Source organism: Rutidosis leptorrhynchoides, chromosome 1, assembly GCF_046630445.1.
Source record: "Rutidosis leptorrhynchoides isolate AG116_Rl617_1_P2 chromosome 1, CSIRO_AGI_Rlap_v1, whole genome shotgun sequence".
Lineage (NCBI taxonomy): Eukaryota > Viridiplantae > Streptophyta > Magnoliopsida > Asterales > Asteraceae > Rutidosis > Rutidosis leptorrhynchoides.
In genome coordinates, this window is record NC_092333.1 from 179,074,424 (window position 1) to 179,091,347 (window position 16,924).

Consider the following 16,924-nt stretch of genomic DNA (forward strand, 5'->3'; position numbering starts at 1 on the left):
CACCTTCTACCCCGCCGAAGAAGCGGTATCGCTTCGCTGGCATAATTCCTGGTCGTACTGTCACTGACGCTTATGGTCGGCGTCGTAGGATCACTGCTCGTAAACGGCTGGTGCCGTACCCCGCCGACCCACAGATATTACCGTCACCACCCAGAGCCGGACCATCCACTTCAGCACCACCGGCTCCACCTGCACCGCCAGCACCACCTGCCCCACCATCTTCCTCTAATGAGGAAATGAGGCGGGAGATTGAGATTCTCCAGACTCGAGTTACTGAGCTCGAGGAGCAGTTGGCTCATGTTTTGGACATCTTGTACCCACCATCGCCGTAGGACTTTGTACTAGATTCTGTATTGTAATCTCTTCTGTAATTTCATATTTCACTTATGTAATGTACGAACTTATTGTAATGTATGAACTTATTATCATTAATGAATGAAATTTGTGTTGCTTACTTCTTGCGCAAGTGTTCTATTTACGTTATCATCTCATGGTTTTGTGGTACTTATATCTGCTTGCGTTATTTAATCAACACGTGTTGTGCTGTTCTCATGTTGGTTGTTATATAATGTACTATTATTATTTGCATAATGGATTTTGACTTGAGTCAAAATGTTTGTATAGAACATCATGGCCAACGGGAGATCTATCCCCACCGCGGCACAAATTGAGGAAATGATTAACGAGCGAGTCGCTGCTGCACTAGCTGAAAGACAACCCCAAGCTCCACCACCACCGCCTGTCAATCCACCTGTCGTCCGAGATGGGTGTACTTACAAGGAATTCCAAAACTGCAAGCCACACTACTTCAGTGGCACTGAGGGACCCGTCGGTCTCACCAGATGGTTCGAAAAGTTGGAATCGGTATTCAGGGTTAGCAATTGTTCTGAGGCTAACAAAACGAAATTTGCATCTTGCACACTTTCTGATGGCGCGCTCACATGGTGGAATACCATGGCCCAAGCGCAAGGAATTGATGAGGCGTATGCTATGCCTTGGGAAGAATTTAAATGTGCTATGATCGAGGAATACTGTCCGAGAACCGAGATTCAAAAGATGGAAATCGAATTTATGCAATTGAAAACTGTAGGGAACGACCTTAACAGCTACAACCGTAGGTTTTTGGAATTGGCTCTTATGTGTCCAACCATGGTCACCCCCGAATTTAAGCGCTTGGAAAAATACTTCTCGGGACTTCCTAAGTCCATCAAGGGAAATGTTACCTCATCCAAGCCACCAAGCGTTCCCGAAGCAATGCGCATGGCGCATACTCTCTTGAATCAAATCATCCTTGACGAGCCGGAGAAGGCTAAGTTTGAAACTGGTGGTGGTGAGAAGAGGAAATGGGACAACAACCACAACAACAACAACAACAGGGGTAGAAACTATGATCAAAACCCGGCGAAGCGACATGAAGGGTTCAGGCAAAACAACAACAACAACAACACCAACCCCAACAACAACAACAGCTCCAACCCGAACTACAAAGGAACTTTACCACAATGCAAGAGGTGTTATAAGCACCACACCGGGTATTGCAATGTTGTCTGTGAGAAATGCCAACGGACTGGGCATGTTGGTAAGGATTGTAAGGTTACTACTTTGAACGTGAAGCCAAACCACAACAACAATGGGCCTAAGAAGTGTTATGAATGTGGAAAGACGGGCCATTTCAGAAACGAGTGTCCTAACAAGCGTAAAGATGGCGGACCACCACGTGCTAGAGCCTTCAATGTTAATGCAAGGGACGCTCGCGACAACCCCGACTTGGTGACAGGTATATTCAGAATCAACAATCTTTTAGCTTCTGTCCTATTTGATACTGGTGCCGATAGGAGCTATGTGTGTAGACATTTTTGTGATAAGTTAGATTGGTCGTTAGTTCCTTTGAAGGAAAGTATGCTTGTCGAGGTCACCAATGGAAAACTTGAAAAGGTTGACCATATTAGTCGTGGAGCTATTATCAACATAGCTGGTGCAGATTTCGAAATTGATTTGATACCTATCAAACTGGGAAGTTTTGACGTGATCGTCGGTATGGATTGGTTGAGCAAGATAAAGGCCGATGTTATCTGTGGAGATAAAGCACTTCGCATACCACAAGGAGATGGCGAACCACTGGTTATCTATGGAGAGAGATGTACCTCGAAGTTGAACCTCATTAGTTGCGTGAAAGCGCAAAAGATTATGAAGAAGGGACGCTTTGCTGTCCTAGCACATGTGAAAGCGGTAGAAACTGAGATGAAGAACGTGAACGACGTTCGAATTGTGAACGAATTTTCTGATGTCTTCCCAGAGGAATTGCCTGGATTACCACCGCAGAGAGCAGTAGAGTTTCAGATTGACTTAGTGCCAGGAGCTGCACCTGTAGCTCGCGCACCTTATAGACTCGCACCTTCCGAGATGCAAGAATTACAGAGTCAACTACAAGAGCTATTAGATCGAGGGTTTATCCAACCAAGCTTCTCACCTTGGGGCGCACCTGTGTTGTTTGTAAAGAAGAAGGATGGATCCTTCCGTATGTGTATCGACTACCGTGAACTCAACAAATTGACTATCAAGAATCGATATCCTCTTCCACGAATTGATGACCTTTTTGATCAACTACAAGGATCGAGCGTTTATTCAAAGATCGATTTGCGATCCGGATATCACCAGCTGAGGGTGAAGGAAAGTAACGTGATGAAAACTGCATTCAGGACCCGTTATGGTCATTATGAGTTCCTCGTGATGCCATTCGGTTTGACAAATGCCCCTGCCGTGTTCATGGATCTCATGAATCGTGTCTGCAAGCCTTACTTGGATAAGTTTGTTATCGTCTTCATAGATGATATCCTCATCTACTCTAAGAGCGAAGAAGAACATGAGCAACACCTTCGGCTAGTGCTTGAACTCTTAAGACAAGAGCAACTTTACGCCAAATTCTCCAAGTGCGAATTTTGGTTGAAGGAAGTACAGTTTTTGGGTCATGTTGTGAGCGACCAGGGTATCAAAGTTGATCCCGCCAAGATTGAAGCCATCAGCAAGTGGGAGACCCCCACTACTCCAACGCATATTCACCAATTTCTAGGTCTCGCCGGTTATTATCGAAGGTTTATCGAAGGATTTTCTCTGATTGCGCGTCCTTTGACCGCACTGACTCACAAGGGCAAGAAGTTCATTTGGGAACCCGCACACGAATCAGCATTCCAAACTTTGAAGAAGAAGTTAACCTCCGCACCTATCCTATCACTTCCTGAAGGTAGTGACGACTTTGTTGTTTATTGCGATGCATCGAAGAGTGGTTTTGGTTGTGTACTGATGCAACGATCAAAGGTTATTGCCTATGCCTCCCGCCAACTGAAGATTCACGAGCGGAACTACACTACGCATGATCTTGAACTTGGAGCCGTTGTCTTTGCGCTCAAATTGTGGAGACACTATTTGTATGGAACTAAGAGCACTATCTTCACCGATCACAAGAGTCTCCAGCACATATTTGATCAGAAGCAATTGAATATGAGACAGCGTCGATGGATCGAGACGCTCAACGACTACGATTGTGAACTCCGTTATCACCCTGGCAAGGCCAATGTTGTAGCTGACGCTTTAAGCCGAAAGGAGAGGACGGCACCTCTCCGTGTTAGGGCTCTGAACATCACCATCCATTCGAACCTCAACAACCAGATCAGAGTAGCCCAAGTTGAGGCTCTCAAGGAGGAGAACATATCTCACGAGCATTTGAACATACTTGTCTCTCGATTCGAGGTTAGGGAGTCTGGACTCCGATGTTATGCCGGAAGAATTTGGGTACCTTACTATGGAGATCTACGAAGCCTGATACTTGATGAAGCACACAAATCGAGATATTCGATTCACCCCGGTGCAGGTAAGATGTACCACGACCTTAAAGAACAATATTGGTGGCCGAATCTTAAGAAGGACGTTGCGACTTATGTTGGTAAGTGTTTGACTTGCTCGAAGGTTAAAGCCGAGCATCAGAGACCTTCTGGGTTACTTCAACAGCCGGAAATCCCACAATGGAAGTGGGAAAGAATCACAATGGATTTCATTACTAAGCTGCCAAAGACGGTGGGCGGATGCGATACTATTTGGGTTATTGTTGACCGCCTCACCAAATCTGCACACTTCCTAGCGATGAAGGAAACTGATACAATGGAAAGACTCGCTCAGTTATACATCAAAGAGGTTGTATCTCATCATGGTGTACCTTTATCGATCATCTCCGATCGCGATCCCCGTTTTGCTTCTAGATTTTGGCGTTCTTTGCAAGAAGCCATGGGAACTCGTCTCGACATGAGTACTGCTTATCATCCTCAGACTGACGGGCAAAGTGAACGAACGATTCAGACCTTGGAGGACATGCTGCGTGCATGTGTCATTGATTTTGGAAAGGCCTGGGAAAGGCATTTGCCACTCGCCGAATTCTCGTACAACAACAGTTATCACTCAAGCATTAATGCTGCACCTTTTGAAGCATTGTATGGTCGTAAGTGCCGATCTCCTATTTGTTGGGCCGAAGTAGGCGAAAAGCAAATCACCGGACCCGAGGTAGTTCACGAAACCACGGAGAAGATTGCTCAGATCCAAGCTAGACTTAAGACTGCCCGTGATCGCCAAAAGAGCTATGCCGATCTTAAACGGAAAGACTTTGAATTTAATGTTGGTGATCGTGTAATGTTGAAGGTTGCACCTTGGAAAGGTGTGATCCGTTTTGGAAAACGTGGAAAGTTGAACCCACGATACATTGGTCCATTCGAGATCTTGGAACGTGTTGGACCAGTTGCATACCGTTTGGATCTACCAGCACAATTGAGCTCAGTTCATCCTACCTTCCATGTGTCAAACTTGAAGAAGTGTCTTGCTGCACCCGAACTCATCATACCATTGGAAGAACTTACTATTGATGACAAACTCCACTTTGTGGAGGAACCTGTTGAGATTATGGATCGTGAGATCAAAACTTTGAAACGCAACAAGATTCCGATTGTACGAGTACGATGGAATGCCAAACGAGGACCTGAGTTTACTTGGGAACGAGAGGATCAAATGATGCGGAAATATCCTCATCTTTTCCCGACTCCTCCATCTACTTCAGCTTAAATTTCGGGACGAAATTTTCTTTAACAGGTGGGTAATGTAACGACCCTGGTTTTTCCAACGTTAATTTATTAATAATTATTATTATTAATACGTGTGATTAAACGAATGTATATAATTACATTTACATGCTTCCATGATTGCCTGTACTTGACTTTTAAGGGCCCGAAACGTCTCTGCGACACACGAAACTGCGCGAATAATATTTTTAGAATATTATTTACATTCATGATTATTTATTATTAATCATTTTAATTAATCAAGGTTAGTGATTAATTACTTGGGCTTTAATTATTTAAATTGCACCTTTAATTAAATTTGGGCTTTTAATTACTAGACTTGGGCCAAGTAAGCCCACCCTACTCTTTCATGGACTTACAAGCCCACTCTTTAAGCTAGTTTATGTTAAGAATTAATCAAGGTTTAATTAGATTAAATGGGAGACAAAGTTGTCTCAAGCATGCAAGGTCTTTTAACTTCATTACCATACTTAGCTTTCATCATCCTTCCCATGTAAGAAAGTAGCCATTTGACCTCCCTTGTTTGCTCAAAATGCCGTCCACCCTTGGCTACTCATGGGGAGTTCTTTATTTTGTTTCACACTTCACTTATTACTTGCATTTTCACTTCATTTTCACACACACATTCAAACTCTCTCAACTTCTCTCAACTTTCTCTCTTTCTTTGTAAGTTTAAACTTTTTTTTTCTCTCTTCTTGCTTCCCCTAAAACCGTAACCTTACAAGCTCTAGATCATCATCATCTTTTATTATTTACTTGTTCTTGTTTGAAGATGTTACTTGTTTGTTGTAAAGATTAAGTTTCATAACTTAAATCTTCTTAAATCTTGAGTTCTTCTTTTGTTATGAAGAACCAAGAACAAAGAACTCAAACTCTCTAGTTTGTAGTTCCATATTCATGTATTTTTCAAGTTTCAAGTTCAATTACTTTAAGATCTCTCTTTGTTTTCATGAATTGTGGACTTGAACACTTAAGATTCACAACTTAGTTGAATCTTCTCAAGTATGATACAACATGAACAAATACTTATAGATCTAGTTATTTTTTATTCATTATGTTCACTTTAATTTCATGTTTTCAAGATTCATAAGTTGTAGACTCATCTTTGTGTTATATTGTTGACTTGAACTCTAAGATCTACACATGTTTGATCTTCTCAAGTATGAAACAAATGTTAACAAGTAACTTGTAGATCTAGCCTACTTCTTCGCTTTTACTTACTTAAATGTTGTGTTGTTGCTTATGATCAAGTATTTACTAGTTAAAACTTGATTTTTGTACTTGAATCTTTGTAAGTTCAAGACATAGAAGTGTAACTTGCTAGTTACAACTTCACATACTTGTGTTGGTTCAACTTAAGTTCTAGATCTATGCATTTGGAACTAAGATCTCCAAGATCTACTAAAAACTAGGTTCTATAACCTAAGATCTTGTGCACTTAAGTTCATTTCAAGTTTGTAACTTGTTATTTGTTTTAAAGTTCATGAATGTGTTAGATCTAAGACTTGGTGAAACTTTGGTTCATCAAACTAATGTCTTAGACATGTACTAGGGTTATGATGGTCAAGACTTGGTTAATATGATGTAAACACATCCATGAGTTGTGCACTTGAAGCTATATGCATCAAGGATGAGAATCATGATGAACATCAAGCACCAAGACCACCGGAATCCTCCAAACATTTTGTTTTCTGTCCAAAGTGAACTGATCAGCCTGATCTGGAACATATCAGTAGGTTTGGGTTGATCAAACCTTTATTTTTGGATAGAACTTTTCGAGTAGATAACTTTTCATGTAAGACTCGTCTTCATACGAGTCACGGTTTAGGATCTATGGCTCTCCGATCGTCACTAGGTCCTTTTACTTTTCAACTTCCTGTTTCAGTTTTCTGTTTGCTGATTTCTGAGTCAAACCCGAACACCTGGGCTACTGTAACTGTGATATTCAGTTAGCCCCGTTTGAGTAGATAATTTTTCATTTAGGACTCGTCTTCATACGAGTCACGGTTTAGGATTTATGGCCCTCCGTTCGTCACTATGTCCTTTAACGTCGTGCAGAAAATTCTGACCTACTCGCACTTAAACCGTCGCCACGGTCAAACTAAGACGAGTTAGCTTCTGTAATTTTAACCACACTTATGGGACTCATAGAAGGAGCCATGGCCACTGGTCTCACCTTATTTCAGTAGGTATAGAGACCGTGGTGACTGACCGAAGTCAGCCTTTGTTTTAAACGACTTTCATAAACGAACCTTACTTATTACCTTTTGTTTAATGATGATTGATGATGACCCTTATGACCTTAATTACATACTTAAAAACCTTTTGAGATGACTTACTGACTTAGTACTATTTGACTTAGGTTGAGGACACTCGGACCGTTACTTGCACATCATTCCCGACTACTACTTTACAGCTACTACTATCATTGTGAGTTATAGCATTCCCTTTTTACTTTAACTATTTTGGGAACTGAGAATACATGCGCATTTTACGTTTTACATACTAGGCACGAGTACTTAAACTTATATATGTGTGGGTTATACAACGGCATAAACATTCCCTTTAGCTCGGTAACGTTTAATCATTGGTTTTTGAACCGTGAACGCGAATCTTAGATATGGATCCATAGGGTTTGACATCCCCACTCGGGCTAGTAGCGCTAGCATTTAACGAGTGTTTAATACTTCGAGGTTATACGCACTTGCCAAGTGCACTTTCAGGGGGTACATTAAACGTTAAGTTAGTTACCGGGTGCCCACGGTTACGCATATACTTTTACATACTTTTGAACGCTCGTTGTAGCACTGAAATCTCGTGGCCTACTTACTTTACTGTTATACTTAAACTATAGCTCACCAACCTTTGTGTTGACCTTTTTAAGCGTGTATTTCTCAGGTGCTTGAAGTCGCTTCCGCTATCATACTAGTCGTGCTGTAGAACCCGCTGCTTAGAGTTGTTATCGCATGACTATTTATCTTGCATTCAAACTTAATTACTTTTGAACTTATGATATGTAACGACCTTTATGGTCATATACACTTATTTAACGCTTCTACTTAGTGAAGCATACTCTTGGTTTGTAAAACATTCGACGTTTGTTATGACGTCACTTTTATTAATGTTTGCAACTCTGTTTTGAAAACGCATATAGTACTTAACCTTGTAATGATCCTGTTGATGATGGTCCGTACATGATGATTTAGTACGGGGTGTCACACTATGGATCCATATATAACTACTCGTGCCCACCAGTTCTTATAACCAGCAGTTACTAGTTACCAAAGCTAAGGGATTTTCGGTTCAAACTCTGTGTAGAATTTAGTATGTACTTGTATCCATTGCGTTTAAAATAAAGTGCATGTATTCTCAGCCCAAAAATATAGATTGCAAAAGCAATTAAAAAGGGAGCAAATGAAACTCACCTTAGCAGCATATAAAGTTGTTCACCAAAATGTGACCGAAACACGGATTACCAATTAATCGTAGATCTCAACCTAGAGAACATATGTTGGTCAATAAATGTTTATCAAGCTAGGTCTGGTCATAGTGTATCATAATCCTAATGCTCGAGATCGACATACAAAAGTTATCAAAAGTCATTTCAAAAAGTCAATTTTGACAAAAGTTCAACAAAACGAGATGAACCTTATATAAGGATTCATTTACTCGGTTGGTAATATTCAAAAAATCCATTTTATCAATCTCGTAAACAAGTTGTTTAAATCTTAATTGCAGATTCAAAAGCAATTTCAATTAACGTCAATTATAATTCAGTTGATCATATCTTTTCCGTTCATCGAAACTATTCGGTGTCTAAATGAAAAGTTATTGATTTTTCGCCAGCTTTCCAAAAACATGTATATCATATACCTTTTACCAGTAATATATGTATTTAATTCGTGATTCATCATAAATTGTTTAACGATGAAATTTAGCATACAAGCTTGTATAAATATATATAGTCGAGCACTAGACATGGATACACTACTAGTATATAAAAGATAAAATATAAATGCTTACGTATCAATATTGTGATTCAATATTTCAGAAAAGTACGTAGACGTAACGGAGATGATAAACACTAGGTTTGATTAATAAATATACCCCCGAACATTAACCATAATTTCCTTAGCTCTATCCCGCTTGAAAACCCATTTTGAAAGTAACCCACTCATGACCTCGTCGTAGTATTTTATGTATAATACATAATTAATAATTAATAATACTAATAATAATAAGATTAATAATAATATTAATCTTAATAATATAAATAATAATAATAAAAATAATAATAATAATAATAATAATAATAATAATAATAATAATAATAATAATAAAATAAATTAAATAAATATTACGGAGTAATAATACTAGAGAAAGAGAGATAGATTCAGCTGAGCCAAAAATCGCGCAATTTATAGAACCTTTTCTGAAAAAGTACCCCATGTGATCGCATGGGATTTGTGCTTCAAGGCCATGCAATCGCATGGCACCCTGGGACAACTCACAAATTTTTAACTTCTTGTTTGTCGACATAATTTTATATTATATATATAATATATTTAATTTATATAATTAATTATATATTATATTAAATTCACATGCATAGTTGACTTGTAATTTTTGTTCCGATAAGTCGTACGTCATCACTCGACTTACGTCCCGGTTCCGGTTTTTCAAATGTCCTTTCGTACGCTGAGAAAACTTGTATTTTACGTTTTGTGACTCGTACCTTTGTCAAAATATAGCCTTAAATTATCCCTAAACTATACCACTCAAAGTATATCATAAACTTTCGAGTATTTTGGTCATTTACTTCTATAAATCATTGCCTCTCTATTTGTTGATATATATATAATAACAAATCATTTTATGACCAAGTTAATATATATTTTCAACATTTATAAACACGTTTTAAATATACGTCGCAAGTTATTCATACAATTAATATTCCAACTTATCATATATATTCAAATAAATATTTAAACTAATAAGTTTAATGTACGGTATTAAACAATTAAAACTTTGTTACGTTTTCAAGTTATAGTATATATATGTATCTATTTATATATAATGGTTCGCGAATCGTTGAGAACAACCGAAGGGTACTTGAATAGTTCAAAAATTTTGAGATTCGGTTTTACAGACTTTGCTTATCGTGTCGGAAACGTTAAATCATTTAAAGATAAAGTTTAAATTTGGTCAAAAATTTTCGGGTTGTCACAGTACCTACCCGTTAAAGAAATTTCGTCCCAAAATTTGAGTGAGGTCGTCATGGCTAACAATAAAAATATTTTCATGACGAATATGAGTTGGTAAATAGAATTTTTTTTTTACCATTGAATAATACGGATAAAACAATCCGATTACTCGAAGCGTATGAGAGAAGTTATCGTAATAGAGTGAAATGGAGAATAGAGATTCGTCTTATCTCTTGATGTAGTAACGATTGATTTCCGGAATTTAAGGAATAGAAAATCTTCATAATTTAAATAAGATTTGATTCTTCAGAATTTAAGGAAATTAGGATTTCCTTTGATTAAATGCGTAATCTGCCTCGATTGCTATATCTGATATTTTGCTATAAATTGACTTCTTCCGTTTCATTTATTTTCACCACTCCTATAATCTTCTTTCTTATTTCATACTTCTTAATAGATTGTGAAAATGCTTAATCCATTTCTAATTCTTGATATTTTCTTGGCTATCGTATCATTCATTCTTCTTTTTCATCTACCACCAGAGGAGGTTATTTTCTTCTACTATTACCTTGGGGTTATAGTATTTTTCATTCTCCCATGTCTTTTTATTGCTATACGCATCGATATAGACGGTTTGTAATTTCGGGATTGTTTTTGGACTTTATATTTTCCATTATATTTCGGAGCTTCATAATTTTTGTTTTCTCTTCCCGACTTTAAGTCAAGCGAATAATAGTCCAAAATTCGTAGGTATGGATTTTGAAATGAACATAGTTAATGTTCTAAGAAAGAAACAGTAATGGCACAATCTGACTTGTCAAATTACCAGAATATTCGAAAAAGACCGAATCATCAAGAAAAATATTTTCTTGATATGTTTAGAGGTTAAATAGAATGAAAGAGTTATGTAACATGGTTCATGATGAGGGTATGATCTGTGAACCTTTATCACGTTCCATTAGAAACTCAGCATGACTTACTGTAATATAATCACGTTGATCAAGTGTCATTATATTATACTAATTCATGCTTCAGTTCCCAACATTACTTCAAAACATCCATTTTTCGAATTTTTCAGATTTTAGAAACTAAAATAGTTTCTTTTATGATGTAACAAAGATAGCGTGAAGAGATAAATGATTTCAGATAAGAATAGTTATGAAAATATCTTCAGAAATATAGAGTATATTTATAATGGAAGATACGATGATATCTTAGAATTTCTAATATCAGAGGATGATGCGGAAAATCTGTCTGTGAAGGTTTAGAATAAGAAGTAAGGTTCTTACTAATGGTTTCAGCAGACACTGAATCATTTGGATTCTTTGAAGGTAGATTTCGTCTTTGTGATTTGTCCACAGCCTCCTTCATGGTCTGCTCAATCCGTTTTCCAGTTCCAAACCTTCTCTTTTTCTCAGCTTTACCACCATACTATTCTTTATCATCAAACTTTTGACTGTTAAGGTCGTTTACAGTTTTTGCTGCTTCATCAACATTTTTTCAAAATTCGGAGAACTAGTTTCGTAGTTTGGGGTGTTTTTCGGAAACTTCACATTCGAAGTATGTAAGTCCAGGAGGTAGATGTTATATGTACACATATAACTGTTAGCGTAGACGTGCTACATGATTTCAAAATACTGATTGCTAATTCCTGATAGTTGGTATGTCAATTGCCGTTACAAGATGTGGATGAGTACATGATACGGTTTCAATGAGTATAAGGATTTTTCGGAAGGTCAAAGATCAATGAAGTTGTTGGTAAATTTACTGCTAATGTGGTGGAACATGAAAGGTTCCCCAGTAACAAAAACGTATATATCAAGGTTATAATAAGGCTAATCTGAAAAGTCGAAGTTGACTGGTTGGAAGTGTGGTAAAACTGGATACTTTCAACAGGGATTGAAAGATTATTTTCGGTAATAACAATGCTAAAGGATCTTTCACAGTGTTAAAGTTAAAGTATAGCTTTGAAAGATGTAGAGATCTAAGAATGATGTCACCGGTTCAGAGTTATGGCTTGGATTCTGATACGTCGATATCAGAATATGTGATTGAATTTGTATGAAATGATTGTGTATCATTGTGAAGATAGTGAGTATAGTTAATGATTTTTGAATCAAAATTGAAGAATGTACAGTGTAACATATTAATTGTGAACTTAAATATTTCTCGAGTAGTACCTACCCGTTAAAGATTTCACAATTAATACTTTGTATAAAAGAATTTTTATTACCGTCTTTATGAAAATATATGTATGTATATTTTTTTCAGATTTAATATAGATTTAATGAGTTAATATCATATTAAGCTCATTTGATTTTCGGCTTGACTTAGAAATGATTAAACTCTAAAACATTAAAGATTACATAATCTTTGCGGAGTATTTCGCTAATGTAATCGATACTTCATTATTTATTCTTATTTCTCGGTGAAGGATGTTGATGCTTGTGGAATCTTTGTGAACCTTACAAGGCACAGATGATGTTTTCTGGAAAGTTTCGAGTACATCGAAAATGAAAATGTAAAATCAATTATGTAATTGAATAATACACTTGGTTTATTATGAAATGGAATTTATTAAGTTGAAACAAAGATTGTAGTTAACAATGGTTAAGTTGTTAAGCAAGGATGTACATCATTGCATATTAGTAATATGAACTAACCGAGTAGTACCTACCTGTTAAGATTCACACTTAATATCTTAGTACGAAAAGATTTATTTTGATTTCAAAATTCATATATATTAAATATACAAAAAATTTCTTCAGGGGAAATGAGTTAATACTTCATCGGTTATTGTTGCTGGTATTTCTTGGTAACTACGATACGTATGACGTTGATGTTCAAGGTATATATTGTGATGTTGAGGCTTGCGGTGTGGATGTTGTTGGTGGTGGTAATGGTACTATTGGTGTTGTTGTCGGTAGTACTGTTGATGCCGGTGATTCTGCTGGTGCTTGTAACCTTTGCACCATATTCTCCAAAGCCACTACCCGAGCGTGAAGCTCGTTGACTTCTTCTACTACACCGGGATGATTGGCAGTTCGGACGAGCATATGAATAAGATCCAGAATTTGAGAGAGTATATGATCATGACGAGATATTCTAGAGATGAGAGAGAAAATGGTATTACGAATAGGTTCGCCGGTAAGTGCTTCAGGTTCTTCGCCAAGAGGGCAATGTGGTGGATGGAAGAGATCGCCTTCTTCTTGTCTCTAATAATTAAGTAGGCTACGAACCCATCCCCAATTCATCCAGAATAGATGATGGCTGATTGGTTGATCCATTCCGGTTACACTGTCTTCAGAATTTAGGTGAATATCCATATCGAAATAGCTGTCGGAGTTTAAGGAATTTGAACTAGATACGGGATCCATCTTGTATAATTAGAGAGATGATTTTTGATATGAAATAGATTATAGAATTTAGATTGGTACTCTTCAATACATAATTTACATATGTATATATAATACCAAAATTCCATAAATCACGGAGGAATTTTCGAAAGATGTCAGGAAAAGTTTACAGTAACAGATACGCTAAAATATGAATTTTTTTCTATACACTATTTATGTATTAAATGCAGGAAAATGTGTCTAGACTTAAGAATGATAAGCATGTAATTTTCGACAAGAAATGATAAGCAATACTTTTGACATGCAGACACAGTCGAAGTCCAAACTTACGAATGCATCCTAACAACTATCAGTTAAACACACTTATGCAAGACCTGGTTCACTAGGACCAACGCTTTGATACCAACTGTGACGATCGCTCCAAATCCATATGAATGAACACGTCATTCATCGATTTCATTGCGAGGTATTTGACCTCTATATGATACGTTTTGTAAACATTGCATTCTTTTGAAAAGGCACACCATAAATGAATATTTAAATCAAAGGTTTTCGACATCAGATGATTTCTACATATAGACAATCACCATAAATAATAGTTTACAACAGTACTTCCATTGACAATGCAGCCAAAATAAGATACATGGTGATGATTTGGTGAATGCAACGTTTCCTTGAAAAATATGCCATGTAAGACTCCATGCACATAGCTTGTCTAACATATAAGCAAACAGCGGAAGACTTCTAGGGAACCTGAGAATAAACATACTAACAAGTGTCAACACAAAGGTTGGTGAGTTCATAGTTTTAGTGTTTCGCATAATCTGTATATAAAAGTGGATCACAAGATTTCAGTTGTTTCATCTAGAAACGTTTATCAAAATATTCTACAAGATTGAGCACCCTGGTAACTAAACTTTAACGTCTATATAATAAGTATCCCTATTTTAACATACATGCAACCAACATGTACAATACACGCAAACCAACGTGTACTAAACTCAAATAGCATACGTCTGTTTTATTGTTCAGGCTAGGGTTTCTATACCTGGAACAGACTGGGATGTCAAGCCCTATGGATCCATATATAACTACTCGCGCCCACCAGTTCTTATAACCGGCAGTTACTAGTTACCAAAGCTAAGGGATATTCGGTTCAAACTCGGTGTAGAATTTAGTATGTACTTGTATCCATTGCGTTTAAAATAAAGTGCATGTATTCTCAGCTCAAAAATATAGATTGCAAAAGCAATTAAAAAGGGAGCAAATGAAACTCACCTTAGCAGCATATAAAGTTGTTCACCAAAATGTGACCGAAACACGGATTACCAATTAATCGTAGATCTCAACCTAGAGAACATATGTTGGTCAATAAATGTTTATCAAGCTAGGTCTGGTCATAGTGTATCATAATCCTAATGCTCGAGATCGACATACAAAAGTTATCAAAAGTCATTTCAAAAAGTCAATTTTGACAAAAGTTCAACAAAACGAGATGTACCTTATATAAGGATTCATTTACTCGGTTGGTAATATTCAAAAAATCCATTTTATCAATCTCGTAAACAAGTTGTTTAAATCTTAATTGCAGATTCAAAAGTAATTTCAATTAACGTCAATTATAATTCAGTTGATCATATCTTTTCTGTTCATCGAAACTATTCGGTGTCTAAATGAAAAGTTATTGATTTTTCGCCAGCTTTCCAAAAACATGTATATCATATACCTTTTACCAGTAATATATGTATTTAATTCGTGATTCATCATAAATTGTTTAACGATGAAATTTAGCATACAAGCTTGTATAAATATATATACTCGAGCACTAGACATGGATACACTATTAGTATATAAAAGATAAAATATAAATGCTTACGTATCAATATTGTGATTCAATATTTCAGAAAAGTACGTAGACGTAACGGAGATGATAAACACTAGGTTTGATTAATAAATATACCCCCGAACATTACCCATAATTTTCTTAGCTCTATCCCGCTTGAAAACCCATTTTGAAAGTAACCCACTCATGACCTCGTCGTAGTATTTTATGTATAATACATAATTAATAATTAATAATACTAATAATAACAAGATTAATAATAATATTAATCTTAATAATATAAATAATAATAATAATAATAATAATAATAAAATAAATTAAATAAATATTACGGAGTAATAATACTAGAGAAAGAGAGATAGATTCAGCTGAGCCAAAAATCGCGCAATTTATAGAACCTTTTCTTAAAAAGTACCCCATGCGATCGCATGAGATTTGTGCTTCAAGGCCATGTGATAGCATGGCACCCTGGGACAGCTCACAAATTTTTAACTTCATGTTTGTCGACATAATTTTATATTATATATATAATATATTTAATTTATATAATTAATTATATATTATATTAAATTCACATGCATAGTTGAATTGTAATTTTTGATCCGATACGTCGTACATCATCACTCGACTTATGTCCCGGTTCCAGTTTTTCAAATGTCCTTTCGTACGCTGAGAAAACTTGTATTTTACGTTTTGTGACTCGTACCTTTGTCAAAATATAGCCTTAAATTATCCCTAAACTATACCACTCAAAGTATATCATAAACTTTCGAGTATTTTGGTCATTTACTTCTATAAATCATTGCCTCGCTATTTGTTGATATATATATAATAACAAATCATTTTATGACCAAGTTAATATATATTTTCAACATTCATAAACACATTTTAAATATACGTCGCAAGTTATTCATACAATTAATATTCCAACTTATCATATATATTCAAATAAATATTTAAATCAATAAGTTTAATGTACGGTATTAAACAATTAAAACTTTGTTACGTTTTCAAGTTATAGTATATATATGTATCTATTTACATATAATGGTTCGTGAATCGTTGAGAACAACCGAAGGTACTTGAATAGTTCAAAAATTTTGAGATTCGGTTTTACAGACTTTGCTTATCGTGTCGGAAACGTTAAATCATTTAAAGATAAAGTTTAAATTTGGTCAAAAATTTCCGGGTTGTCACATTGATGCTGAGGTCCGTGGATTTCCAGCTGATTTTCGAGAAAAATTTTCAAGGTTTTTCGTAGACTCTACAACTGGTCTGGACGACAACTTCCTGACCTAAATCAAGAAGCGCGTTTTTTTTTCGGAAGATTTTACTTCCTTTTAATGATGGAATTGATTCATCGTGTAGCTCCATCTTTTCTTTCAAATATATTATAAGAAA